We start from the raw sequence: 27,072 nt of genomic DNA, 5'->3' as shown, positions 1-27,072 counted from the left end.
GTCCCTCACCCACACATATCCACTTAGTATCCCCGAGTTGATAATCTCCCTGCCTCGAGTTCAAGGGGAAACCATGCAATCTTCTGACTGAGTGGATGTGTGTGATTATCTGTGTTAAATGTGTGTGGTAACTGCACATGGCGGCATATATATACGGTATATCCTCATGAGAGTACATATGTCATTCTGTGAGTGATTGTGTGTGTTTGTGTATTGTATATGGAGGAAAGTCACATTGCAGTATTTCAGCGAGAGCGTCTGCTGATGTATTGGCTTTGCCAAAGAATCCCCAGTGATCAAGTCCAATTCAGCAGCCCTGCCCTAATAAGCCTTGCACATCAAGGCTTTTCTCCCTTTTTCTCTCCGCCTCCCTCCCTCACTCTTATCCTTCCTCCTGCTTTTCCTTTGACTGCCACCCATTAGCCAACCCAGACCACACAATAGAACTCAATCACATCTGGCAATTTAAATTAGCCCTATTTTCTCTGTTTCTTGCGCTTCAAAACACCTCTCAACAGAATGGCCCCCGTGCTTCCGCTGCACCCAGATTATTTGGCTCCAATTTATCTGTGTGTGTGTGTGCGTGTGTCATTATTTCTGAATGCTACTCTGAACATAAGAATGGGAACAAAAGAGACTGGAGCCAAGCAATGACAGGGCCACACTCATTAGGCTTTCTAAAGATATTATAACAAAATTCCAGCACTGTTCTGTCTAGGGCAATTAGTTTTTGCATATTCACTGTATGCGTCGGTGATGACGGTGGTGTGCATATACATGAAGACAGAATGAATTAGACAGCTTGTCAATTAGAAAATCCCTCGCCACCTCTTTCATTGCTCATTCCTTTTGACTGGCTGGCAGCGGAAGCGGGCTGAAATACAGACACACACACACACACACACACACACACACACACATACACGGATGCACACACACACACCAAAGCCTAATTAAGAGATAAATGCCATGTTGATACATTTTTTTCTGAGGTAAAAGAGTCATGTGTGAGTGTTTGTGTGCGTTATGCCAGTGTTTGGAATTAACTGTCATGCAGGCTGCTTGTGTCCGTGTCCCAGCATGCATTTGGGTTGCGTGATGTAGGTTCTCTGGCAGCAGTGCTATGAGATAAACCCATTAGTCGTAACAAGCTGCCTGCACAGGGAAGGAGAGAAAAACTGCTTCAATAATAAAGCAAGTCACAGTGGTGCTCTACTGTCTGTACTACTGTTCGCACAAGCATATAAACGAACAAACACACTCGTGTGGTATATACCTTAGAGTTGCATATTGTAATCAAACTTTACCTTTATCTGTTGCTCTCATTTATACACAAGCACACACACACCCTCGCAAGGCCTTTCTTAAGAGAAAGCTTGGCAGACAGCTGAGAGCCTTGGACCTCGCTGTGACTGATTGGGAGAGTATACGACTCTGAAGGCAGTGACGCCTCTAACCCAGGGACAAATAAATCACCATGGTGAAGAGAAAGAGAAGCAGGGGAATAAGATAAGGAAGTCTCACTGTGAGGAACAACACTGCTCCGTGCACCAAAGAAATCAATTAGACTAATGCGCTGTACACATTAAAGGCTGCTTTGACATATAAAATGCTGTATAACAGGCATACTGTAGCTGTTCTACATGTAGAATAGCACATGGTTACTGCACATACTCCTAATCCAAGTTAGCCATCAACTCTTTTTTTAAAAGAGGTGCAATCTGTAACTTTTGATCCAGTAGGTTACTGGTAAATTTGCATAGTTGAACAGTTTGACATATAGATTAAATATTTGCATATTGTATGTTTGTCGTATGATCATAATCGCGAGTTTGCATGGTATCACCATGACTAGAGTCTGGGCAAAAGTTTGTTGCTGGGCCCCTATTGACCCCCATTATACATAGTAATACTCTAGTCTAGACTTGATTAGTCGATTGACAAAAAATTAATTGGCAACTATTATAGAAACAATTTCAAAGTCATTTTTTGAGTAAAAATGCCAAAAGATTCACTGGTAGCAGCTTCTTAAATGTGAAAAAGTGAATATTTGCTAGTTGCCCCAGTTTTCCATAATACAGTAGTACTATAAACTCAACATCTTTGGGCTTTTGAGTGTTGGTCAGACAAAACAAGTCATTTGAATGTTAACTTGGGCTTCAGGGAATAACAATCAGCATAGGGGTGAGCTTTACAACACACTCCGTGCGGTGGGTCACGCTCTCACTGAGCCAGATGAAGCTAAAGTTAGCTCACTATTAACTAGGTAACATTAATGTAGCTCAGTTAAACAGCAACATTCAAGTAACAGCAAGAGAAAACATCACAGATGTGGTTAGGGTCTGTGATTTCCCCAGGCGGAGCACAGAAACTCCACCATTTATGGTAACTGATGTTAGCTAAATAATTGATGTTAGCAAACTCAAGATAGATTTCCCTGCATAAGTGAAATTTATGAGTCATTATGCTGATTTAATTCAATAGCTGGTTCCGGTTGGATCCGGTTCACAGTCAACAAAATACCTGGATTCACTAAGCTTAGATGCTAACAATTTTGTTAGAATCTGAGCTTTAGTGAAGTTCTTAATGAACATTTTATTTCCTCACATGCGTTATTATCTACAAAAGCAATGTAAAAAAAACATTCAGGCAACATAAGCAGACTTGTTATTTTTAGCCAGTGCTAACTGGGACTTTCAGTGGTTGAAGTAACACTACAAGTGCAAGTGGAAAGTGGTTTTGTAGTCCAACAAGAGCCAATAAAATGTTGTTGTTACCTAGTTTGTCCCTGATCAATTTGAGAGTAATAGCAGGTTTGAATCTTGTGTTCTTAATGTTGATGGTGCAACTACTTCTTTGTGTACACGGATTGAATAACAGATCTAAGGTGACAAAATTATGGAAGATGTAAACACTGATTCAGCAAATGTGACATTCTGAAGATGGAAAAAGTTTAAGTATTTCTTTAGAGTAGTTTGAGGGAAGAAAAATAGACAATGATAAATCAAGCTAAAGTCATTCTCTCTGTCAACCCGTGCCACCACCCCCCTTCCCTTCTTCTTCCTCCTCCTCCTCCTCTCTTTCTTTGCTGTGTTTTTTTTTATATCTGTGTCTTCCTCCTTCCCACTCTCCTTTTTCTCTCCATCTGCCTTTCCATCTCATTTGGTCAGTCAATCAATAATGCTGCAATAATTTGTCTCCATTTCCCACAGCCTATTCACATGTCAAAGAAGCAGGCTGCTGTCTTGAAATACACCGCCTAAAATAATCCAGGCCTCCCACTCACCCGCCGCCAATTAACTTAGCAAGTGGCTGCTGCTATAGGCTAATTAGTTTTGTTGCAAACACTACTCTAATGCAGCGATGAGTGAGTATTAGGATGTTCGTTAATTCACTTTTTTTTTTTCAGGATTTAAGATAACTCTTCATCTTATCTTGTGGTTTTAGTGTGATGTACTGGTTTGTGAATTTGCCCGACATGTTGTTTACAATCTCTGTTCCAGCTAATGAGCCTACTGATGGCTAATTACATTTGTGTTTATTTTAGGATGGAGGCAATGTTGTCTCTCATCAAATAAACCCTCTTTCCCCACTTTTTTCACGCACACATACACACACGAGCTATTGTTTTACCGTCCACAGCTCTTTTTTGCTTTACTTTGTGACGTCCGTGTTGATTAAGCAGTGTGCCGAGCAGCTGGGGGAGCGGCAGCGTTTGGGAGTGATAAAATCCCTTCAGGTGGAACCCTGTCAACACCTGCCATCTCCGCTCTGCTCTCAGCAGTTGCGGGCAGGCACCAGGCCGGGGCGGAGAGAGGAACAGCAAGCACAGCAGTGCAGTGCAACAGCACTTCTACCGTCTGGTGCACCCTGGACAGCTGAGTACCAAGGACAGGTCAAGCGTGTTGTGTATGTGTGAAGGTGTGTGTTCTCGACAGAGAAAAGGATGAAGCAAGGGAGGGTGTGTGTGCATCAGTTGGGTCGAAACTTCTCCTAGATTTTCTGAAGAGCAGATGTTTTCCCGCTCTTCAGATGGCCTGTACTTCAGTGTGAATCAGACATTTGGATTTCTGGCTCCTGGTTGACGCTTTTAGCTCCGTTCTCCTAGCATCCTCCTCCTTCACAACTCCCTCCCTTCAGTCTTCTTTTTGGAGAGCAAGTCATTTCCTGTCTTCTCGCTGGGGTTCCTTTGTGGCAGCCCCCCCCCACCCACCTTCAATAAATGATGGCCCCTTTCTCCCCGACAGACACTAACAGCTGCATATATATGGATCCAAATGAGGCTAGGCGAGCTTTTTTTTTTTATGGCTCTTTATGATATATTAATATTTATGCCTCTGCCAACCAAGATAACGATAGCGTTTGAATTTAGCGCTCGCAATTAACAAGTTCCAGCTGCTGCTCTTGGGGTTTGTGTGGATGGGTTGTGCATGTGTGAGTATGACAGTGTGTTTGTGTGTGCGTGTGTGCGTGCATAAGTGCTCAGATGAGAGAGCATGAAGAGGGAGAGTTAAATGTTCCATTTAAATGTTATGTCACGAACTAAAGGGCAGATTGAATCAATCTTGTTGAAGCACAATTAGAATTTTCCGACCGACCCTGTTACAAACATGATGCTACTTTTCTCGCTCATACACGCCAGAGACAATGACCTCAGTGAATGGAACAGATAACAACTCCTTCATATGGGTTCATGATCACCCTATTAATATTATGTTATCAAGAAGCAGCAGACTGATGGTTGGATTGAGTTAAATGCATTTTTAATAATCTTTCATCTTAGGAATTTATTGCACCCACCTTTTTCCATATTCCAATTTCCCTTCCTCTAATATAGCAATTATGCTCAGTAAATTTAGGGGTGAAATCTAAAAATAGAAATATGAAATTAAATAATGGTGTTATTTATATTCTGCTGTCAAGAGCCAAGAGCTTACCCTGCTTGATGTCATGGGGCTTTCCTTGTAGCTCTTATGTGTGTATGTGTGTGTGTGTGTGTATGTGTGTGTGTGCCTCATACACTCGGTGACATCTACCGAGTTGAATGGTCTTAGTCATCCCTGCCAGACATTGGGGGGGGGACAAAAAGGACGGCGCATGACAGCAGCCATGACTCACTCCCACATATCTACTCGGCGGCAACTTGGAACATACAGACATGAGTGATGACAGTGGTGGTGGCAGCCCAGTGGGGCGGACAAATCTGCTACCTATTTGTGTGTATATATGTGTTTGAAAATGGTGTGTGAATAGTGCCTTAAATGCATCCAAGACATTCCTAAGATATCTTTTACTGTGTTTATAGTGCAGCCTCACAGAAGCTGCAGACTCTCAAGCATGTTGATTTATTGTATACTAACTGCAGTAGAGATTAGTATATCATATATACTCTATACAGTTAGTACGTAGTATGGAATTGGGACACAGCTTTTGTCTGTTACATTTGAGCTGAATGCTAATGTCAACATCACCCAGATTATTACAATTAAATCTGTACAAAAATCCTTCAAATTAAATGACAAAATAGGTTGTTGGTCCATGCACTCCAGACTTACACATAGAAGCATTTTATGTCTTCATTTGTTTATGCCTTCCAAATCCAAATCTGACAAAAAATAAACATGTTTTACAATGTGACGGTGAATGTCTGGTTAGGTTTAGACACAAAAACAACTCAGTTAGATTGAAAGAAAGGTCATGGTTTGGATTAAAATGACTACTTCCTCAAGGTTAGGAGACCTTTGTCGTCATGGTTACAATAACAACCTTGTGGGTAAGCTTAGGGGACGATTGTGTTCATATTTTTTTTTAAGAAAACAGCATAGACTCGACCAATGTTTTGTTGACCCATCCATCCACCCTGATCTCCTCCCGACTCTGTCACTATATATTAACGTCATCTGATATCCACCTTTGCTCCTGTCATAATTACTATAGCAGCTAGTAAGCATCTGTCACACAAATATAATAAACAACTGATCTTGTTGTTTTTTTCTTGGAAGGGTACTCTCAAAATTTCATGGCAGTCATTCCAATAGTTGTTGAGACATTTCATTCAAAACTAAATGTCAACCTCCTGGTGACGCCAAAGGAAAAGTCAGGGGATCATGAAAGTAATTTGGATACATTATCTGGGAACCATGAATGTCTGTACAGACTTTTGTTACAATCCCTCCAGTAGAAGTGAAAGTTTTGACCTGCTAGGGGCATCACGAAACACAGTAGGTTTCATCCTCTAGAGAACATGAATGTCTGTGAAAAAAAACCCAAAAAACTGAATGGCAATCCATTCAATAGCTGTTGAGATATTTCAGTCTGGACTGAATCAGACTGAATCACCAAAGCGGTGGAGACAGCACCAACAGACACACCAACACTGTCCATTCCTGGAGCCATGCTGCTAGAATAGCTCAATAAATAAATAAAAAAAACTTATATTTTCATGCTATTTTTGCTTCAGTCCTTTTGTTTTTTTCCCCCCTATCCTCTGTGAATAAGCATTGAAAATGTGAAATCATGCATTTGCAATAAATGTCCCTCAGAGCAGCGCGCAGACAAGATCGATACTGACAGGTCAGACAGATAGAAGGCATGCAGGTAAATTCCTCCCAAAGGAAAGGCAGTCACAACACAGATGGACCAATGAAGCATGAATCCTGCTATGACTCATAATATTAGCATAATCAATTCTAAACCTCTTTTGAACCCAAACACAAAAGCCAATAGATATCTATGAGAATGCTTAAAAGTCAATTTTCTGCTGGCAGCTCTAACAACAACTAATAAAGCCATTTCTGGTCGCACACATAAAAATATAAGAGGAGGTTGACGGACAGTTACATGCTTTGTAATTCTTATCCAACTTTGCCACCTTCGATTTCTTGTTGAATTCTGCTTGGCTGACTTTTACAGCACTAATAAGGTATCCAATGTTCTCCAGAGCCTGAGCTTGACGTGTCTTTGTGATTGCCGGGCTATTCTTATAAATACCTGAGCATAATAAGAGCCCAGACTGCAGGCGAGTTAAGACATCCAGTCAGCTGGTGGAGGAGACAGTTGTAGCTGGTCGAGCCCAGCTGCTCATTAGTGAACTGGTCCGGTTATCCTTCCTGACAAGTCAGAGATGTCTAACCTCACCCTAGCATAGCATAATTCCAGATATTTCTCAACCAGTCAGGCACAGCAAAGAGCCATGGGAGCCACTGAAAGCCATGAATATTTCACAAAAACATCCCTGTGACTATTGCATTATTATTTCAATGTGTTTTAGGAGTGTTCTGGCATGTCTTCACTGTTTTGGAAAAAAGAAAAGTGATCCTTGAAAGAAAGAATCTTGAAGTCTTGTTCAAGTTTATGAAAAAGAAAAATTGCAACACTGGTCAGCAAGTTGATTTTAGTCGATACAGATGTCCAATGGACTCTGCCAAGGCTAAAAAAATGAGACATACAAGGGGAATAATCCAAAAAATGCCTGTCTCCTCTGTGTCAACAACCACATGTTGACGTCCCTGTCCTCCTACAGCATCCTCACACCTGCTTTCTCGACTCTCTCTCACATTTTCTCCAGCCGTCAGCTCGCATCATGCCAACACTGATATGCAGTTACATGTGAGAGGGCCACCGTAACACAAGCAAAAAAAAAAAATGGAACGGCTGGTATTTGGGTAAACAGTTCTCACCTTCACACTAAATTAGGTGAGATATCGTAAAGGTTTGACTTTTGCAGGTTGAGGACCAAGCAGCGAGTTCAAAAGTCACAACAGAGTAAATGTTTTTGCTTAAGTAAGGCTATGGCCAGGAACTCTGGGTCCTGTTTTATTGAATTTTTGGCAGTTTTTTTACTGCATTTTTGGCCCTCCAGCCACTCTGGGGACAACACTGGCCATATGTATTTATAAACTGTGGAATGAACGGAGCAGGGCAAAACACCAAAAACTGGAAAGGTGATACTCTGTCAATTGCAGCCGCACATTAACAGGGTTGTACTTTAGCTGGGCTCAGTTGGAGACTTTGGCAGTAAAAGGCTCTGTTCTTTGAGGGAACGCTCAAAGAATCTGAGCAGCAACGAGGATCCCACCTTGAAAAGTCATCCCCACTTAACAAATATATGGACATTAAATCTTAGTTAAATCAACAATACCAAAAAAATATAGGACATAGAGAGGAGGTTGGACTGGTGTTTTTCAAGGAAGACATGTCGACGTGTCACTGTAGGAAAAGCACAGGTGTAAATATTAAAATTGATAGCTGAATTTCATTTAGCTGCTTTGATTTCAGGACACTTGAATAGAACAGAGCCATTGTTAATATTATCAGTAACACTGGTGCTTTTCCTACGATGACAAGTCAAAATATCTGCAGTTAAAAAGGCCTATAGCTGCACTGTACACTTGCGTGAATATGATTAGCTAGTGCTAGTCAGCTGATAGCCGAATGAGCCAGTGATTGTGAAGCATTAATGAAAAGCTGATGCCAGTCAGTTCATGCAAGTGTAACTTCTGTCTTCAGACTGAACAAATGCTACACTCCATTAATTGAATTCCTTTGAGTAACCTCTTGAAAGTGGAAATCAAACTGACATGCTTTGAAACATTCTCCCAAATCCATAATAATGTGTGTCCTTCAGCAACACTGCAAACCAAAACCTTAAAAATGTTTGTGATGGAACAGTAAAAATGGTGCATTTAACTACTGTGGTAATTGGATAAAGGAAAGCAGTTCAGGTAGATTAAGTTTTCATTACAACCACAAGATGCATTCACAAGCGTGATACAAGATGCTACTTTGCTGTAGGTTGAAACCACAGAAAGTCATCTGTAATGAAAATGTTATTTTCTACACAGTGGACATCGTTGACAAGCCTCAAAAATTTGAACAAAAAACTGTGGAGTGACATTGCTTGTGAATGAAGAACTGTAGTGTGACAGGATGTTATCTGGCAAAAGAAAAGTTTTGGAGAAGAGCTGCAAAAACTCTCCACAGGGAGTTTATTGGCTGGTTGTGGAAGAAGACCTATTGATGGGTACATTTCTCCCGCTCAGTCAGGGTAGGTCTCAACAGACAACTCATTATTTATTTTTCATTCAGAGGCCAGAGATAAAATGGCTGCCGGTCTGACACTGATGTATGAGCATCCCATTGAGGGGAAAATCTACTCTGCTGAACCTCTGAAACTCGACCCAAGCTAATAGGCAAAAATCTAATCGAAAGTGATTAAAAACAAAATTAATGAAACTGGAGGAAAAAAAAAACCCCACAATGGCCTTTCCCATGTCAGGAAAGGATGGGTGACGAGGAAAACGCAGCAGATTTCACTCTCATTTGCTAATTGAGGAGATAAGGTAAATCATTCTCAGAGTCAGTGGAATAAACGGCCCTTTAAAAATCAATGGGAGTTACAAAGCGCCTGTGTGAATTTTTTTTAGTCCTGGAGGACTGAATCAGCATCTCTTAGAGACGATTCTCATCCTGCAGTTTGCTTTGCTTTGCTTTACCTTTAGCCTTGTAAGAGTGAACATTTTAATTGTGACAGTTAATAAATCTGCAAGGAAGCAGAGGGACATATGGAGCTTAAGTTGGCAACTATATCCCATCATTAGCCAGCAGCACTATAATACTTGCTATACTAGTTTGTTCATATAAAATCTAAAACCTGAAGCCCTCTGAGAGCTTTTCTTGAGATATAAAAAGGATATTATATAAAAAGGAGAATCCATTATGACTGCAGCCTGACCAGTACATATGTTGAAACAAAGATTTTTGTGTTTTTAAAAAAATAATAGCAGCCAATATATCACTTTCAGGTTTTTAAAGTCTCATATTGATGTCAGCATTAGCCTCAAAAACACAGTATTGGTTTGGCTATAATTTTAACTGTTGGTCGTGTTAGCATTTTTGCCACCACCTCCATTTTAACCATAACTGATCACTGGAGTTCCTTTTATACTGAGATGAAAACTGCATAGTCTATACCTTGTCTTTTTCTCTTTTCTCATTCAAAAATAACCATCTTCTTGTGTTTGCTACTACTTCTTTAGCAAGAGCTTAATCAAAGGTTAGCTACGTCCTAACACTAAAGTGCCGGCGAATATGCATGTGCAAGGGGAGACCCAAATATTCTTGGAAGGTGAAACTACAATTGGGACTGAAAGGCAGATTTGCTTCCGTGGAAGAAATCGAGGAAGAATTGCAGGAGGCTAAGGACACAGTGACAAAAGATGACTACAGGAAATGTTTCCAAGAATGGGAGTAGCGCAAGGAGAAGGGTATTGCATCTAAAGGAGAGTACTTTGAAGGGGATTAGAAAAAGGTACTACTGGAAGGTTTATTTATGACTTTTGTTTTTACAATTTTTGGGAAATATTTTGGGTCCCCATTCATATATGGCAAGTAAGTCAGCTGGTTAAATTATGACAATCGAGATGGAAAAATTCCCATGTATATGACTTGCAAACATTGACGTTATTGGACAACTTAATATGGTTGGATAATTGCAGAGTTAGTCTTAAAATTAGTTAAAAATACTGTGCATTGACAATATAGTTCTATATCCATTAAATTTGGGTTTAGTTACCTTGAATGTCAAGCCAGATATATTGGAGCTTTCAGAAAAATACAAGTTTTTCAGTTGTATTTACAACTTGGAGGTTGACATGGACATTATTTACAAGGCCACTGTGGTAACTACGATATAGCATGAATGTGACATATGCAATTACCTATAATAGCCACAGGGGATTTCCACATTTTTTGGTAAGCCAGTCAACATTATTCTTGCTGGGGTCTGTGTTTCCCATATGTCTATAAAAGATTGATGAATTTTAGTCATAAGGGAAAAATATTTGAGAATAAGACCCAGGTTGTTTGAAAAAATACAAGAAAATCAAGCTGAGAACAAAATAAGGTTTCAGTAGGACCGTTTTTATTTGCTAAATCCTTGTCAGTTCTTCAGCAACTTGCTGTTCTTAGAAGAAATCGCTGTCTTTGTTTTTTTTCACTCTTGGTTTCAAAACAGTCAATAGGAAATCCCAATCTAATGTTCTAGTCAAAAGGTCCTCGGTGTGATTGTATTGGAGAGGAGGACAGGAAACCCTTAATGAGAGAGTGGGAGGAAGGCTTCTGAGATCATTTAATCATTGTTCCTTATACATCCACTTATCATGCCACAGCGAAACTAGCCTTAATGGCTCAGCTGCACAAGGCAGGATATTATTTCATACATAGGGGAATTAAATGAATGCATGGCAGAGTTCAGTCTCCGGGAGAAAAATAATGGGAATCTGCTCAGCTTAAAATATGGGATTAGTTAACCAGAAAAGTAGAAACACTATGTTTACCATAAACACTGTGATTTTTGTCTGCATTACAACCAATGACCATCAGGAGTGACATTACCGTGAAATGTCACGAATGCATTCACAACAGTTGTCAGACTCTCCCCAGTGAAGGGTTTAGATGAAGGTCACCCGTTGTTTCTCTAGCACTGTCATTATCTGACAGGGAGGGAGAGATAAGAGGTCGCTGATAATAAATGTTCTGCCATGATTGGAAATAATCTTGACAAGAGCCTCTCCTACGGTCCAGAAAAGTCCGTCAATGAAACAGGATTGAGTATGACATGTTTTTGTCTGTGCCAGCCTCATACAATATGGACACGCCACAATTTCAAATGAATCTGCGAGCAGCTCGGTCGATGAGGGATGATTTATGCAAGCGCATTAACCTCTGATGCCTCTCGCTGGGCATAACACTCTGAGGCAACCTTTACCTCAGAGTGAAGAAATGAAAGGGGTGATGTGTGGCTGTTACCACTTTTAAGAATGCTTTGAAGGCAGTCAGTTGGGAAAGACATACTGTCTTTTTTCAACACACAAACTACTACAATGCTGTTCTTAAGAACTCCACTACATGGATTTGAAATGGTGCTAGAGGAAAGGTCAGGGGAGTAAAGTCAGTAGGGTTCACCCTCTGGGGGCCATGAATGTCTGTACAAAATTTCATGGCAATCCATCAATAGATTCAGTCTGGACCCAAGTGGTGAACCGACCGACACTGCCATCCCTAGAGCCACACTGCGGGCATGGCTATAAAGGGTGACAATTCCTGCACTGAACTGAACTATTAATCTGAACTGCTGAAAGTCAGCACTTTAGCCTCAGTCATTGTTTCATTTTAAACCCAATTGTTCTTGAATACAAAGCGAAATCAATAGAAAATGTGTCAATGTCCAAATACTTAGAGGCTTGACTGTATATTGTGGTTTGGTTCAATGAGCATTTCTTTTACAAGCTGTTCCACAAACCACTCTGAAGTTTGAATATCTGTTTCAGTGGACTGTTTGTGATTCAGGAAGTAGCCATTAAGAAGAAACCGGTGGGAGGGTCATGTTGCTCCCGTTGTGCAGCATGCATCATTGTCTCCATTTGTCTTGTTAGGTGTGGATTGTAAATTGAACATGACACATTGTTTGTGTGCCTTGAATTCAGGTTACACTAAGAGCACATTTTGTCAGGCACTCACATACAGCATGAACATGAAAGGAAACAATAACAGGCATAAATATCTGCAGTCATTTTACATAACCACCTCATTATCAGTCATATACAAGTCCTGTTTATGAGCTTTTTGCCAACAGATACAGGGAAAGGAGTATCATGCTTCACATAAGCTTAAACATATTTTGGTGTGAAATAAGTAAAGTTTGCAAATCAAAAATGGTAAAACATAGAAGGTAGCACTTGTAGCATCAGATCAGTGCAACGGATTATGTATATGGTCTTTTATGTATGGCTACCACAACTTAAAGTGCCCCACCATTCAATTTTTTTTTTTGCTTATTGTTACTTCAGTTGGATGTTTAAACTTCATTGTGCAGAATAATGTATGAGTTTTACACTACAAGGATTATTAATTATTATTAATTCCATCATAATTATTGAAATGATGACTGAGCAATGCAGTAAAGCTGTGTTCCAATACAATATTTCACACCAATTCTAGGCAGGTTTTACATTTAGCATACTGTATTACTTTGTATTCACATTCACAAAATTAAGTATACTCAAAAGAGTAAGTATGCATACAAAATATGCTTTATTTTTGATTGTACGTTGTGATGGATACCACTGTCCTGCTGTACTGTATAAGACAGAGGGGACAAGAAGATGTGCACAGCTTAACAAAGTTAGAATAAATTACAAAAACAGGTACTATCACAGCTAATATTTAGTACATTTTGTATACTATTAGTTTGTAGTATGGAATTGGGAGACAGCATAAGATTTGTCCCAATACAGTCCATGAGTCATTATTTGATATTGTCAAACCTGCTTCCTCTTATCACAGGAAAATCTGCATAATGAAGCCTTTATCGACAGCAATGTGACGGCAAGACAAGGTTTCAGGAAAAAAAAATGCTTACGGAGAGTGAGATGTGACACCATAATCAAGATTTTGTAGAGCTTGTCAGTCGTTTCTAAAGTTCATCCATCTTGTGTGAAGTTCAGGTCAAATGTTAGCATCTTCTATTACATTCACTTTAGGTGGAATTATTTTGGTCTGTAGAGCAACTGCAGGAGAGGTCATTAATCTATGTTTTCTCCAAAATGGGGGAGCACAATCGATACTTTTTTATCTCATTGTGGCATGGACAGGGTAAAACATGCATCAAGACTTAGGCTTAGTGCAACAATATGCCTTGCTGGTGTGAGTTTAATGACTATATACAGACAAAAGTGGATAACCAAGTTTAAGAAACATGAGAAAAACTTCGGATGCCTTGGAGGTCTTGTGCATCAGAGCGAGAGCGAGAGCGAGAGAGAGAGAGAGAGTGAGAGTACCGGGGCCAAAACTCAACGTCTGTGAATTAGAGGAGATGTGCTGGCAGTGCAGTCACCTTGGTGGTCTTTATACGTCCTCCGGGGACAATTCTGCAGAAAAACAAAAGAGGTATGCAAGTCGGAGCTGCCCTGGCTTCACAGATGCTCACCTTTGTCTGTCCTCCTACTCTTTTTGCAGGCTGTTAAGATGATTGCTGATGAGCAGCAGCTGTGCTGAATGGAACACAGGTGTGGGTCATTAGAGGAGATTATCAAATCCTACTCAGTACTACTGGCATTGTGTCTATGAGACAAAAAAGAGCCAAGAGAATATTTACAATTTGGGATAAGCCTGAGTATTTTTGGACAAGTGATCAATTAAGGCACAAAGGTTTTTTTTTGTTTTCTGGGATGATTTAATTAGTATAGCTTTGTGATAGCTACAGATGAAAACATTTTAGTGCCAGAGAGTGGCCCAGCAGAACTGATCCCTGCATCAGGTGGTCAGTCGCTAACTGTCCGTCAAGTTACATAAAATTGGATACTGCAACACAGCTAACATGATAGCAACGTTCATTTTTAACCTTCCAATCCTCTCTGTTCCCTTAAACATCTACAAGATTAAGAGGGTTTGCAATTGGTTAATGGTGTGAATTCATTTTTAAGTCCACAAAAGTTAATCTCTAAGTGAAAGCGATTTCAGACTGAACCTGGGTGTGATGTATTGTTCTTGCATTGTTCTTGAACCTGTAGTAATTGATTTTTGGCCACTTGGGAGTCCAAGATTGGTGGGACAAGCTGTAAGCACAACATTGACATACTGTATCATCACCACCAACTTTGTCTGTCAGCAATTTGGTGCCGTGCATGCAGGTTTATCAGAGCTCGCTTGCTGAAAATGATACTAATATGCACACTGAGACTGAACCATAACAGACATAAAACCAAAACAAATCGCTGAAAGAGACTGTAAAGCTCTGGCAAATTTAGGGGAACTGCAGAATCGGATGATGATTCTGTCTTTTTAAAGTGACACCTCTAATATTGTAAATCATAATTTAACCTTTTGTTCATAAACACATTGATTAGTGCAGCTTTAAGGTTCACAAACCACAGATGCATTATTCAGTTACATAATGATGTTTGCAAATTTCCTTTTTTAAACTTTGACAAAAGCCAAACTATAAACATAGTAAACATTTTACTTTTTTGTCACTTTTTATTGCCATTCGCAACTTAATCTATCCTCACTCTTTTATTGCCATTCATGTCGTTTTAAAATCACTCTTGAGCTGTTACATATTACATCTTATACATAATGGAAGAACCATTAAGGCACACAAACACACCCCGCCTTGTTGTTGCTGGCCTTGGTGCTGAACCTGCACTGCCGTCAGCTTCTGCTGGTAAACAACTGACAAACTCAGAGTAGATTAATGCCAAACTGGTGAGCAGCACTTTGCATGTAAAGCGAGTCTAAGTCAGAAAGCAGCACGGTCAAGTGGAAGTAAAATAAATTTCCAGGATGACCAGTCCCATTCTCCTCATCTTGACAAGGTAACTCTCAGCAACTAAGAGAGACATCTCCTCTCTGCGTGCTCCTCCTCCAGATTCAGCCTCATCTTATACAAACATACATATGGGCCCACACCTCATTAGACAGACAGAGAGTGACATGACACGCAGCATTTCAGATGCTTTATTTGTATATATGTAAGCAGTCAGCACACCTGAAAACACATAATCTGTGCATGCATTTAAATGTGTGCAAATGTTTTGTTTTAAACATGAGCGCACACACACGCTGTTTCATACATTACTTTAAATCCAATTAGAATGTGTGATCCAGGAGAAGTCTTACCAGTGCACATACACACACTCACACACTGCACACACCAACCATTGTGCAACCAGCTGGAGTTTGTCGTTGCTCTTCTCCGAGCATTAATGTATTTCTCGCTCTCCTGCTCCGCGCGTCAAAGGATTACAGTCTCATTTGGAGTTGGCATTTTCCTCGTGTGCCACTGTCAGGGGACTGACTGTCTAAGCCACACTGCAATAAAATGTTAATCTTAGTAAGTTTTTTTCTTTTTCAGTTTTAAAATATTTTTCCCCCTATAATATGTGAAACATTGTCCTAGAGTACTGGGGTGAGATAATTCTTCCTCTTTTAGATGCAGAAAGAATTTTTCTATTTAAAGAGTCAATTCATGAATCTTGAAACTGAAAATAAGACAGTAGATGCTCTTTAAAAAATTTGGATTTAAATGTGTAAAATTACTTTTTAGCGGAGATATTTTCTGGCAGTGCAGTTTTCTTCAGTTGCAAGACACACAGCTTAAAAACCCTCCTTTCCTTCCTTCCTTCCTGTCAACTTGAATGCACTAATCTCTACTTTCTAGTTTCCCTCTCTCGCCTCTCTTTCACACTCACATTTATTATCGAGTCTTTGATGTCTGACTATTCTTGCCGCTGTTTAAAAAAAAATTGGAACATTTGCTCTGTAAGTGTGGGAGAATGGAGAGACTGAAACACTGCAAAAGGTCTGAGCTGGCCAACTCACGATCAACCGTCCACCCTTAAAGATGTTATATTAGCACATATGCACACACATTCACAAACCACCACTATTCTAAACAAGTCATACAGAGCAAATGAGAGCAAAGCGTCGCACTGATGGAAGCAATGAGCCGACAGAAGGGAGGGGAAGGAGATGGAGGGGGGTGAAAAGTGTGAAAGATGAAAGGCAAAATGTGAAGAGAAAAGAGACGAGGTGACATATTAACACGGAGCAAACGAGCATTTGCAACATTTTTAGGCTGTATTTTACTCTGTGTGGCTGCTGTCGCTTTCAAACACGCTCATTCCTTCTTTCATCGTCTCATTCTTTAATTCTCCTTCCACTTATCAGCAATCCCTCCATCTCTCCTTTTCTGTTCCCTCCCTCCCCATGCCCACGTTGCTGCCTAGTCATTGAGATTCATTCGTTTGGCCTGACAGCTTTGGCAGATACAGCACTTAGTCCTTATTGAGGAGGTAATTCATCTTTAATTCTACCAACCCCTGCTGCAAGTTAGTCCTGCCTAAGTGTCTGCACAATACCATCACACATAAGTAGACTTTTTGCATAGATAAAGAAGAATCTAACGTTAATTTAACACCTGCTTTTCCAAACTCAACACAAAAGACTGCTGATACTATTTCTTATATTGATTTTCACATTCACATTATCTCTGCACACCAAAATTCGTATGTGCTTGCTCAGCCAATCAAGATCTCCCTTTTTAAATATTACTGGATTTGTGTATAAAAGGGTAGGAGACCTAATTCACACCATATTTTGTTGTGGAAGGAATGGGCCAAAACTATTGCCCATGACTGCAATATCAGACCCCTAAAATGACCTAAAGAATTGCATTTTTTTAATTTATAGCTAAGGGGTGTGGCTAGTGTATGACCAATGGTGACATTTGCTGATGGAGGCTGTGAGATGCAGTTGAAAGCTCAAAACCAATTGGTGACACTGTCACTGAACATTGGTGACATTAAGTTTTACAGAGCTCCAAATGCTACAATTAAATGCTGTGTAGTGCACTTAAAAAAAAACAAAAAAACTATAGGCTGGCACTACTGATAGCTCCAACCCTTCCGTATTTTTTTTGTTAAATCACACCAGGGAGCATTTCAGAATGGCTTGTTCAAATAGTGCAATTTCATCAAAAAATTGTAACAGCACTCATATTATCCAAGTTTACCACAAGTCTAAACAGTTCTTGGTTTCCAGATTAGACCTCTTGTGGAAGATTGTGTAAAAACTGTGATTGATTGACATCTCCCTAATTCACTCACCCCAGAAAGGCACAGCAAAAAACATCAGCATGTCTTCCTGAAATAGGCGGTGCTGAAGGTTTGGTGACAAAATGACTACTCACGCAGCTAGTTAGTGAATTATTGTAGCCGGCGAGCTAATGGCTAACGTGCTAACGTGTTAGCAGTCATCAAATTTACCTTGCGAGGCAGCTGGATTTGCGAGATCACGATATCACAAGATCACCCGAGAATCCATCTTGTTAGGCTTCAAGTCATGCGCTTGTGTCCGAACCACCAGTGATTTGGACCAATCAGCATCCTGTGAGGATTCTTGCGTGATCTCACAAATCCAGCTGCCTCGCAAGGTAAGACAGTGATAGACAGATGGTTCATCCAATCACCTACCAAGCATTTTTTGAAAGTACCTGCCCTTTTCCAGTTTCTTAGGACGATTTCTCAGATGGTTCTTTGTATTAAACCATCTGGCGCGTAGGGTTATCATCAAATAGCTCTCTGATCTCTTTTCACCTCTGAAGAGGAAAAAAAGCTGTCCGAGCTACAGTAGCTATTGCAGTCGCTCAATGGGATAATACGCTCACACAGTTTATGCAAGAGACATATTTGACATCAACTCTCGTTTCATAACTATCTAAAATCATGGGTTTTTTTGTAAATTAGGTTATACTCCAGTTAGAGGAGAGTTAAATAAAACTGGACAGTGACGAACAGCTAAACTACAATAAATTCCTCCATTTTGAACCCTCAAACTCTTCATTCCCTCAAGTTCACCAAAGCTAAACTTGCGGAAGATTCGTACTGATTTACTTCTACTCTGTGAACTGGATCCACTGATTGTGGCAATTCCATTGAAATTAATTTTTACCACAAAATCTTGGTGGTTTAAATGCTGGTGTGACTGGGCCTTTATGGCAGGACAACTTACTCCTTTACTATTTTTTATTAGCACAGACTTTTTAGTGTCCTCACGTATTTTCTAGCCTAGCTGTGCCCACATTCAACTTGATAAAAGATCTATAATCTGCCAGAAAAAAATGAAAATGTGTGTGGGTGTTTAATATACTGTAATTACAATAAATTATTGTGTCACTACTGTAGCCAGAGAGCTAATGGCTAACATCTTTGTACTGTGCCGTTTACTCCCACCTGGAATTTTGGTCTCAGGATTGTACATCATTTTTATTGTGAGTAATGTTGAAAGCGTTATATTTCTTGCTCTCAGTAAGTTATAATATAAATATTTTAGCACAGACACCCAAGTGCCCAGAATTCAGAATGCTCTGTATGAGTGTGTTTTTCACACAAACCCACTAAATTGTTGCACATACAACAAATTATGACTGCAAACACCACAGCTAGCAATAAATAATCTATGCTAATATGTTCTCTCCATAGATTCCTACTGAGTGTTTTATGCCATTTGCAAACAATGCAAGACTCCATGCTGGTTAACACACAGAAACACAAATCGTCATGGCGAGACAGAATGGGCTGCACTGAATCCCCAGGCCACCTCACCGAAATACATCCAGACAAACTCCTCTCCTTACAAACACACATCCAGTACACACACGCACACATACATTAGCCCCACAGAAAAGAGAGGGATTCCCCAGACACACAATCACAGGCACGCGTGTGCATATACAAGCACACATACATCCGGTGCATGCGCAGACATCTACACATAGTCGCAATGCTTACACACACAACTGACCACAACATGCAAGCATCCGAGGTGATTTATTAACAGAACTGGACAGGAGGGAAGAAATCTGCCTTGCTAAAGGGCCTAATGACCTCATCTGTGGCCAGCAGCCGACATGACTGATAACGTCCAAGAACACACACTCAAACAGACGCACACACATCGCCGGGGGCTCGTCCTTTCCTGCCCTCTCCGACACTGTTCTCACAGTGTTGTAAGGATTTAATTTTACACCATGCTACATTGCACCCTGATTAGCAGTGAGCTGCACCTTCCTTGGATTAACAAAAAAAAAAAAAAAAAAGAGAGAGAGGAGAAGTGTGTACACTGTCCGTTTCAATACACTGAGCTGGGACTAGTACAGTAGGGCTCTGTTTTCTTCAAATAACTGAAATACACTGCATCACACACAACAAATAAACCTAAAATCCACTGCAACATCACACACACACACACACACATGCTCTGTCTGTTTCTCTTTTTTCATTTTCTCAGCACCGCACAGCTCTAAACAGAACCACCTTAACTCCATAAGACAAAGACATGACAAAGACAAAGACAGGGAGGTAGAGAGATGGGCACGTAAGAACTGGATCAAAAGATGTATTGAGATTTTCAGAGAGATGAAAAACAGATCATTTCACCTCCTACTGGTGTTTCATTCTGACCTGTTCTCTCATATTCTCTGGATTTCTCTCTCTTTCTTTCATTCTCCTTTAACACTGGCTGGCTGGACCCTGTGTTGTGTTATGAGGCGTGTATGTGTGTGCGAAAGTGTGCTTGCGAGCATTTGTTTGCATGACATAAACCCTTGTGACAGGTCTGAGCATAGCCGACTGATGATGATACCAGCCGCACACACACACACACACACACACACACACACACACACCCCTTTCACAGCCTCCTGTCTCCCCCTTCATCTCTTTTGTTTCCCTCTCATTTAAGCCCAGGGTTTTCTCCTGCTCCTCTTTCAACTATTTTTCTCCTCTATGCTGCATTTGTCAAGGCTTTCACCATTTTCCACTCTCAGACCGGGGCTCAGCTAGTTACCTTGTAGATACAGTAGATACAGTAGACAAGTTGTGTGGGTTTTTGTGCGAGCCTTCTTCGTGCAACATCATTAAATAGGCTAGATAAGCCAGATATGTGCTCTGCCTACCTGCCTCCAAGGCCGTTATTGTGTGTGTGTGCATGAGTGTGTGTGTCTGCAGCGAGACACCCCTTAAAGTGGATTTTCAACTAATACCCTACAACTTACTTCAACCCACCCTCTGGCTATTTTATTTTCTCTCCAATTTCTTGTGTTGTGGTGTACCAGCACGCTGTCTGGCCCCATGCTGTTTCCTGGATATTTCTCTCTCTTTTTGGGGGATTTTTCTTCTCATTTCTTGCGCCTGATCCATTAGCAGCCCTATAGCGTAAAGCTCCACCGGCTCAGCTCTCCAGGATTGGCTGGAAGAGATATCCATTTCTAGATGTAAATAAATCTGTTACTTCCCTGACAGCACAATTCATTAGCTCTCGCAGCAATCTGCCTGTTCACGCAGAGTGCTTTGACGCAGCGGCAAGTGTGTGTGCAGCAAAAGAGAGAGGGGGGGTTGGTGTTAAGAAAATGTGTCAGCTTGCTCTTTGGAGGTTTGGGTGTGATTACAGGAGGGAAATACTTTCGGGGGGGGTTAACAGTGAGTAACTGCAGTATTGCCCATTCTGTTACCTCATCGCTGGCTGTGTTTGCTTTATTATTAATTGAGTTGAATGATTTCTTGTTCTCTCTCAAACTGGTTGACTGACATGTTTTCAGGAGAGAGTATGTAACGACTCAATTTGAAACATACTGGATGTGTGTGTACTTGTATTGTACAGCACACACTTTTCATAATAGAGCAAATCCACTGCTTTGGTTTTTCCATTTTATAATTTTCTAAAGTACAAGACTCCTACTTGAACTGCATAGTTGTTGCTAAGAGGAGGTCAAGGTGGATGGCTGGTCTTGTAAAGTGGTTTTTTCCCCAAGAGACCAGAGTTTATGTCTAACAAGTCATCCAAATTAAAAGAGTCATTGGCCCCCAGACTGTAACACAAATGTTTTCTAATCTTACAATCCCATCTGTATGACATTTGACACTGCCTTGCAAATCTGTTATAAATCACTGTACATTTTCTGATCTGACACCGCTATGGTTAAGGTTTGGTTATGTTTAGGGAAATAATGACTTAACCACTTTGTTAAGGTTAAGGACCTATCATGGCCATGGCCAATGCTCCCGATGGATTAGAGTCCAATTCTACGGCTGCTAAAGGGCTTGTCACTTGCAACTAAATGTGTTGTTTTTCTTGCCAGGACCTTCACTTCATGTCCTGCACTTCACATATTGGTTTTGACTATAAAACACTTGGTTAGGGTCAAGGTTAAATGCTTTGTGTTGTCTAAACAAAATCATTAAAAAGTTAATCACGAGTTCAGTTTGAACATTTTGCATAGGTAGTGAACAATTTGCAGATAAGTGATGGTCGTAAAAACATGGCCAAATAGAGTTCCTTCAAGATGAACTACTGTATATTAGCTAATGCAGTAAGTGTAAATGAAGTTCACATGCTAGCAAAGAGCGAAAGACAGTAGTTACATGCATACAAATTGTGTTTAGTTTTCTTTATAAAACATTTAAATTGAAGTGAAGGAGTAAAGTCACTGCTCTTTTTCTCTGAATTCTGGGTGAGTTGCATTGAATCCACATGGATCCATCTGCGAGGTCACCTTAATTTTATAGTTCACTATCAAAAGTATAACTAAGTCTGGCGTTTTAGCTACAGGCACTAAAATGTGTAAGGACATTGAACTTTTGACAGCTGCATTTATTTGTAACAGGCCCTCTATTTACAGAACCACCAAAATGAAATTTGATACATGTTCACCAAATGCCACACTGAGAAAAATTATTTTCTAAGCATTTAAATGTGTCACTAGGTTACTTCATGTCATCTAAAGAATAACAGGAGCAGTATTGAGTCCATGGGACATTGAACTGTAAGTACATTATAGACCTGTACTGCTTATAAGCATTATTCTTATATTGATCCCCAAACACTACACTTGCATTTTAATGAGTTAGATTATGTTTTAAGATTGTTCAGTTGCTGTTTTATCCTGTTAATAACTAACTTTTTTTGCATGACACCCTGTTTTGATGTAATATTCATAAATTGCTTGCATTTATTGGTGTCTGCAAACAGTATGATTATGTCTCCCAAGCTTATTTAGTCTTCTTGGTCTTTCTGCTTTCCCTCTAGTGATCAGATCGGCTCTAGTGATCGGTGAGTTGAAACCACCCAGTGAGAACACTTCCACCCTGTTAAAATCCACTTTGTCACCGTTTCCCTTGGAGAATCTAAGCACCTTATCAATGTGAACACTTTGCCGGAGAGCTACCTGATGTTTTACGTCAAAGCCCAAAAGAGTCTGTAGGAAACAGAAAACCTGTGTTTGGTAAGGAAGATATGATGTAGTGAGTAATGTTTAGGACTTTCTTATTCATACATTCAGGTGACTGGCTCCCTATACCTGACACCATGAAGAACAATTAACTTAATTTGCTAATTTTCTTTCTTGACATATGAAAGTCAGAGATTGATATCATACGAGAGTGGTATCAATCTTCTCATCTTACTCTTGTCAAAAAAAAAAGTGAACACACGTATTGCTTCATGAATAAATTAATTCACTCTGAAATTGTTTTTGTCATCTGACATTCAATTCTCTAAATACAACCTGACCGCTACACGCTGCCAAGCAGCCAGTGCTTCACTGATTTGGTCACATACGGCAGTCCAGAGAAATGGCAAACCTCATTCATAAAATCTGTAACAGATGCCATACATTCATTAACAGTTCTGAATGCTCCAACTGCTACTGTAGCCAATAGCATCTCTGCTAACAAGGTTTGCAGGGCACACTGTGAGTGACAGCCAGCTCAGGCTTTCAAAAGTGAGACTGAAGCTTTCACTGAGTAGCTGATGGCATCACAGACAATTTGTACTGAGAATCATTCCTGACACACCACTTTTCAGTTTTCATAAACGCTCAAGATCTCAGTTGGGGTTCATTTTGTGTTGCCTATTTGCTAACAGTGCTGCTAACAACTAATAGCTCATAATAAAAGTGCAGTGACAGTGCTATTTATTTAACAGTGGTCTGGTATTGAGCCCAGATTCTCACTGTTGGTGGATGTGATTAAGGACAGGGAATTGTTTTTAGTTTTGAAGGAGATTTTATACAGTGAATTTCATTAGCATGATGTCATCTATTTTTGAATGAGCTGCTCGTTGCAGATGTCAAGGTTGTTGGAGTCATAAAACCTGTCTACTAAGTAAACTGTCCTGCTGAATTTACTTTGAAATCACACCCCTGAATCATTTGAGTAAACTGGCTGCTTTTAGGTGTTTTCAGTGCAACAGAACAGTTAGGATGCAGACCTTTTAACTTGCTTTTTGCTAACCATGCCACTTATTGTATAGCATAGTTTATTGGAATGAAGGTTGGGGGTGGAGGCTTAGGATAAGGTCAAGATCAATGGGATAAACTGGGGGTCGAAAGAGAATTGATAATAGTTGTAAAGAGGAAAGACCCACGGTGTCATATTGTATCAAATCGTATCGTATCGTATCGTATCGTATCGTTACTGTATCAGGTTTTAGCATCTTTCAGCTCACTGTTTTGGTTTTTATCATTTTGGTTCACTCTCACTGTTCTTATCAACCTTGTTTCCAGCTGTGGAAGGCAGCTGTTTTCAGTGAAAAATCTCTGATAAACCCACTGTACACCACCTGCCCAGCACCAAACAGCAGACAAAGTTAGCAAATAGCTGGTGAACACAGAAGGAGCATTAGTAGCAAAAGAGACAAGTTTTAGCGACCAAAACAGAGCTAAAAGGAGAGTGAATAATGGATTTACTGTACATTCACGTGAGCAGAACACAAGACTTCAAACTAATGTTAATATTGTGTGTGCCAGATATGTGTTTAGGTAATGCTAAGGTTTGCTATATCAACTTTATAAAATATGTCAATACTGTGGGAAACAAAAGCAACCAAAAAATAAATGAATACAACTTTAACATCTTACCAGGCACACCCATTTTTGAGCACAACATTATGTACCCAAAATATAAGTTACTATTCTTCAACCTTTCATTTGAGAGGCAACTCTCAGTTACAGAGGCATAAGTGTCCCACAGTGTCATTTAACAGGTTAAAGGTGACTAAATATACATTTAAAATATATTTAAATATGCGTATGTTGAATTGTGACTCATTTTCCTCCTCCAAAAATATTCTAATACTATTACCATGCAGATTAGCCACTGAAGCACATTACAGGTCACTAAATAGAAACCAATGGCAGGTTCATACTTGCTTTTAGCTTTAAGTCTCCTTCCAACAAGTACTGTGCCCTGTCATATCTTGTTGTGTCATTCTGCTATGTTAGCCTCTGCCCCCATTGCTGTCTTTATGTGCTGCTTAGGCAAATATAGACAGAGTGTGACGGCAATAGTGTCTCTCCCTTTGGTCCTGTGGTGTGTGTTTGTGTGTTGCAGGTCCTTGAATGGGTGGAGCTGAGGTGCCATTGAGCACTAACTGGGAACACCTGGCCAGTGTCCCAGAACTTCCGTAAACCCACTTGCCCTGATTGATGAATAAATTTCAGTTTATTATTGCTAAGTTTGGCGTGCATCTCCCTTTTTTGTTGTGGCCCACAAGTCGGTCATAACAAATAGGGGGCTTGTCCATTTAAGAAGTGCTAGGAATTTAGTTTGTTAGGTTTTGAGTGAATTTGATATTTTTGATCATTTTGATAGGTTCTTGAATTTGGTTTAGTTGAGTATTTTGTTTGTAAGACTGTTTAATTGACTGTGTGCATAGTAATGACTCTTTGCTTTCATGTGTAACTGAGGTCACCTGTTGGGGGATTTGCTCTTGTTGGAGTTATGTAATAAGTCTTATATGGTAATGTATGGTTTGTTGCGCTCTGGAGGATGCACCTGAGGTGTTTTTCTTGGTTTTCATGGTAGCAAAGACTTACTTTGCTCTGCGGTTGTTGTTTCTGGCTGTGGATATTGGCTGGAGCATGAGAAGGTAAGTGTTGATCCACTTGTGTGTGCATTATTTATGGTAGTGGGTCCCCTGGTAGTGGTGTCTCCCCTTTGGATTTTGTCTGCGCGGTTGTAGTGTTGGGGTATGGCGGTTAGAGCTTCCTTTCCCCCCTTCCCCTGAGGAGGGGTTGCCAGTGTTCTGGTCACCTCTCTCGGTCCAGTGGGCTTTGAGTGCATAAATACCCGCCGCCACCCCTCATGAAAACTAGGGGGGAGTTATGCAGTTAGATTTTTGGTTAGGTAGCCAGATAGAGGGGAAAATGAGGCATCTGGCCTCGCACTGGTGGGTCTTAACACGTTGCAGGCTCTTGTTCTCAGGTGTGATTGTGATTACTGTTTTGTAAATTATGGAGTAAACAGTGAAAACACTTGGCAAGGCACCAGCTGAGAGTTTTATTGAAGTTTACTGAAGTTTAATTTGTTTAAGATGAAGGTGTTGGGCACTATTGACACAGTAGAAGCTGCACAAAGAGTTGCTCTTGCTGTGCATGTACTTAGAGAGGGAGTAGAAAGTTGCAGTGGAAAAAATGTGGCAGGGTATGAAGATGGAGAAAGTGCTGTCATTGGAGAGTATGAGGCAAGAAATTGAACAGCAAAACTTGAAATACGGAAACAAAAACTGAATTTGATTCAGGAGGGGAAAGTTGCTGCTGATGTTTTACTCACTGACGATCCTCTTAGAGCAAGCAGTACCCTTGGAAATCCTGTTGAGTTGAGTTTGAGTGATTAAAGGTTAGTTCCTAGATTTAATGAGAGGGATCCTGAAACTTTTTTCTCAGTGTTTGAGTGGTTGGCTGACGAACGAGGATGGCCCGATTCCATGCACATGTTGATGTTGCAATGCGTGTTAACCAGCAGGGCTCAGGAGACTTATTCTTTTTTGAGTAGCGGTGATTGTTTGAAGAACAGCAACAGTTCAGGAGTTGGAAAAGAGGTGATAAGTCACATCTGGAGTTTGTGCATGATATATTTACCCATTTTGATGGTGTGCTGCAGTCAATGTTGATTCTCATGAGACTCTCATGAGACTAATTAGGTCATGAGACTCTGCGTGACCTGATTATTCTGGAGCAATTCAAAAATTCGCAACCTGTAGCAATGAACACAAGGTTGAAACAGTAGCTGAAGCTGCCACATTGGCTAATGATTATGTTCTGACTCATGGTGGGGATAATTGGCATCCTAGTGTGCGGGGTGGCAGCGGACACGAGGAAAGTCACTCCCCTTTGGGTGTGTATGCGTCTAGTTGTCTAGCTGTCAAAACATGATGTGATGCTGACAAAATTTGTAATTATAATCATAAGCGAGGCCACTGGAAAGTGATTATTATGCTCTTCGATCAAAGTCCAGACAAATTGGTGTTAACCCCAAACCGGCTATATTTGTTGCACCAGTTTCTAAGCAGGTGTCTGGGTTATAGGAGTGTAGGTTGAAACCACAGGTTTCCAGTCCTGAGCTGCAGTCTTACTTGCGGTTCATAACTGAGGGTCTTGTCTCTCTGGTAAGGAGTGATGAGAAGATTCATGTCAAAATCTTGTAATGCAGGTGCTTTCGATTCATTCATTTCAGA

The 27,072-nt window shown here is 40.3% G+C and overlaps 1 protein-coding gene across 5 annotated transcripts in view; it reads right to left on the bottom strand.

Annotated features, from left to right (window-relative positions):
* The window catches only part of LOC121889112, a 122,355-nt gene that overhangs the window by 33,160 nt on the left and 62,123 nt on the right, over positions 1–27,072 (bottom strand). For 4 of the 5 annotated variants that reach the window (XM_042400820.1, XM_042400817.1, XM_042400818.1 and 1 more), the window contains exon 1: positions 13,895–14,209. The exons of the other annotated variant lie outside the window; for it this stretch is intronic. The gene's annotated coding sequence lies outside the window, so the exon portion shown is untranslated. Of the gene's footprint in view, positions 1–13,894; positions 14,210–27,072 lie in introns of those variants that run through there. 5 annotated transcript variants of the gene reach the window in all.

Source organism: Thunnus maccoyii, chromosome 22 (assembly GCF_910596095.1).
Source record: "Thunnus maccoyii chromosome 22, fThuMac1.1, whole genome shotgun sequence".
Taxonomy (NCBI): Eukaryota; Metazoa; Chordata; class Actinopteri; order Scombriformes; family Scombridae; genus Thunnus; species Thunnus maccoyii.
Note: the sequence above shows the minus strand (reverse complement) of the source record. Positions and strands in the feature narration are given on the sequence as shown.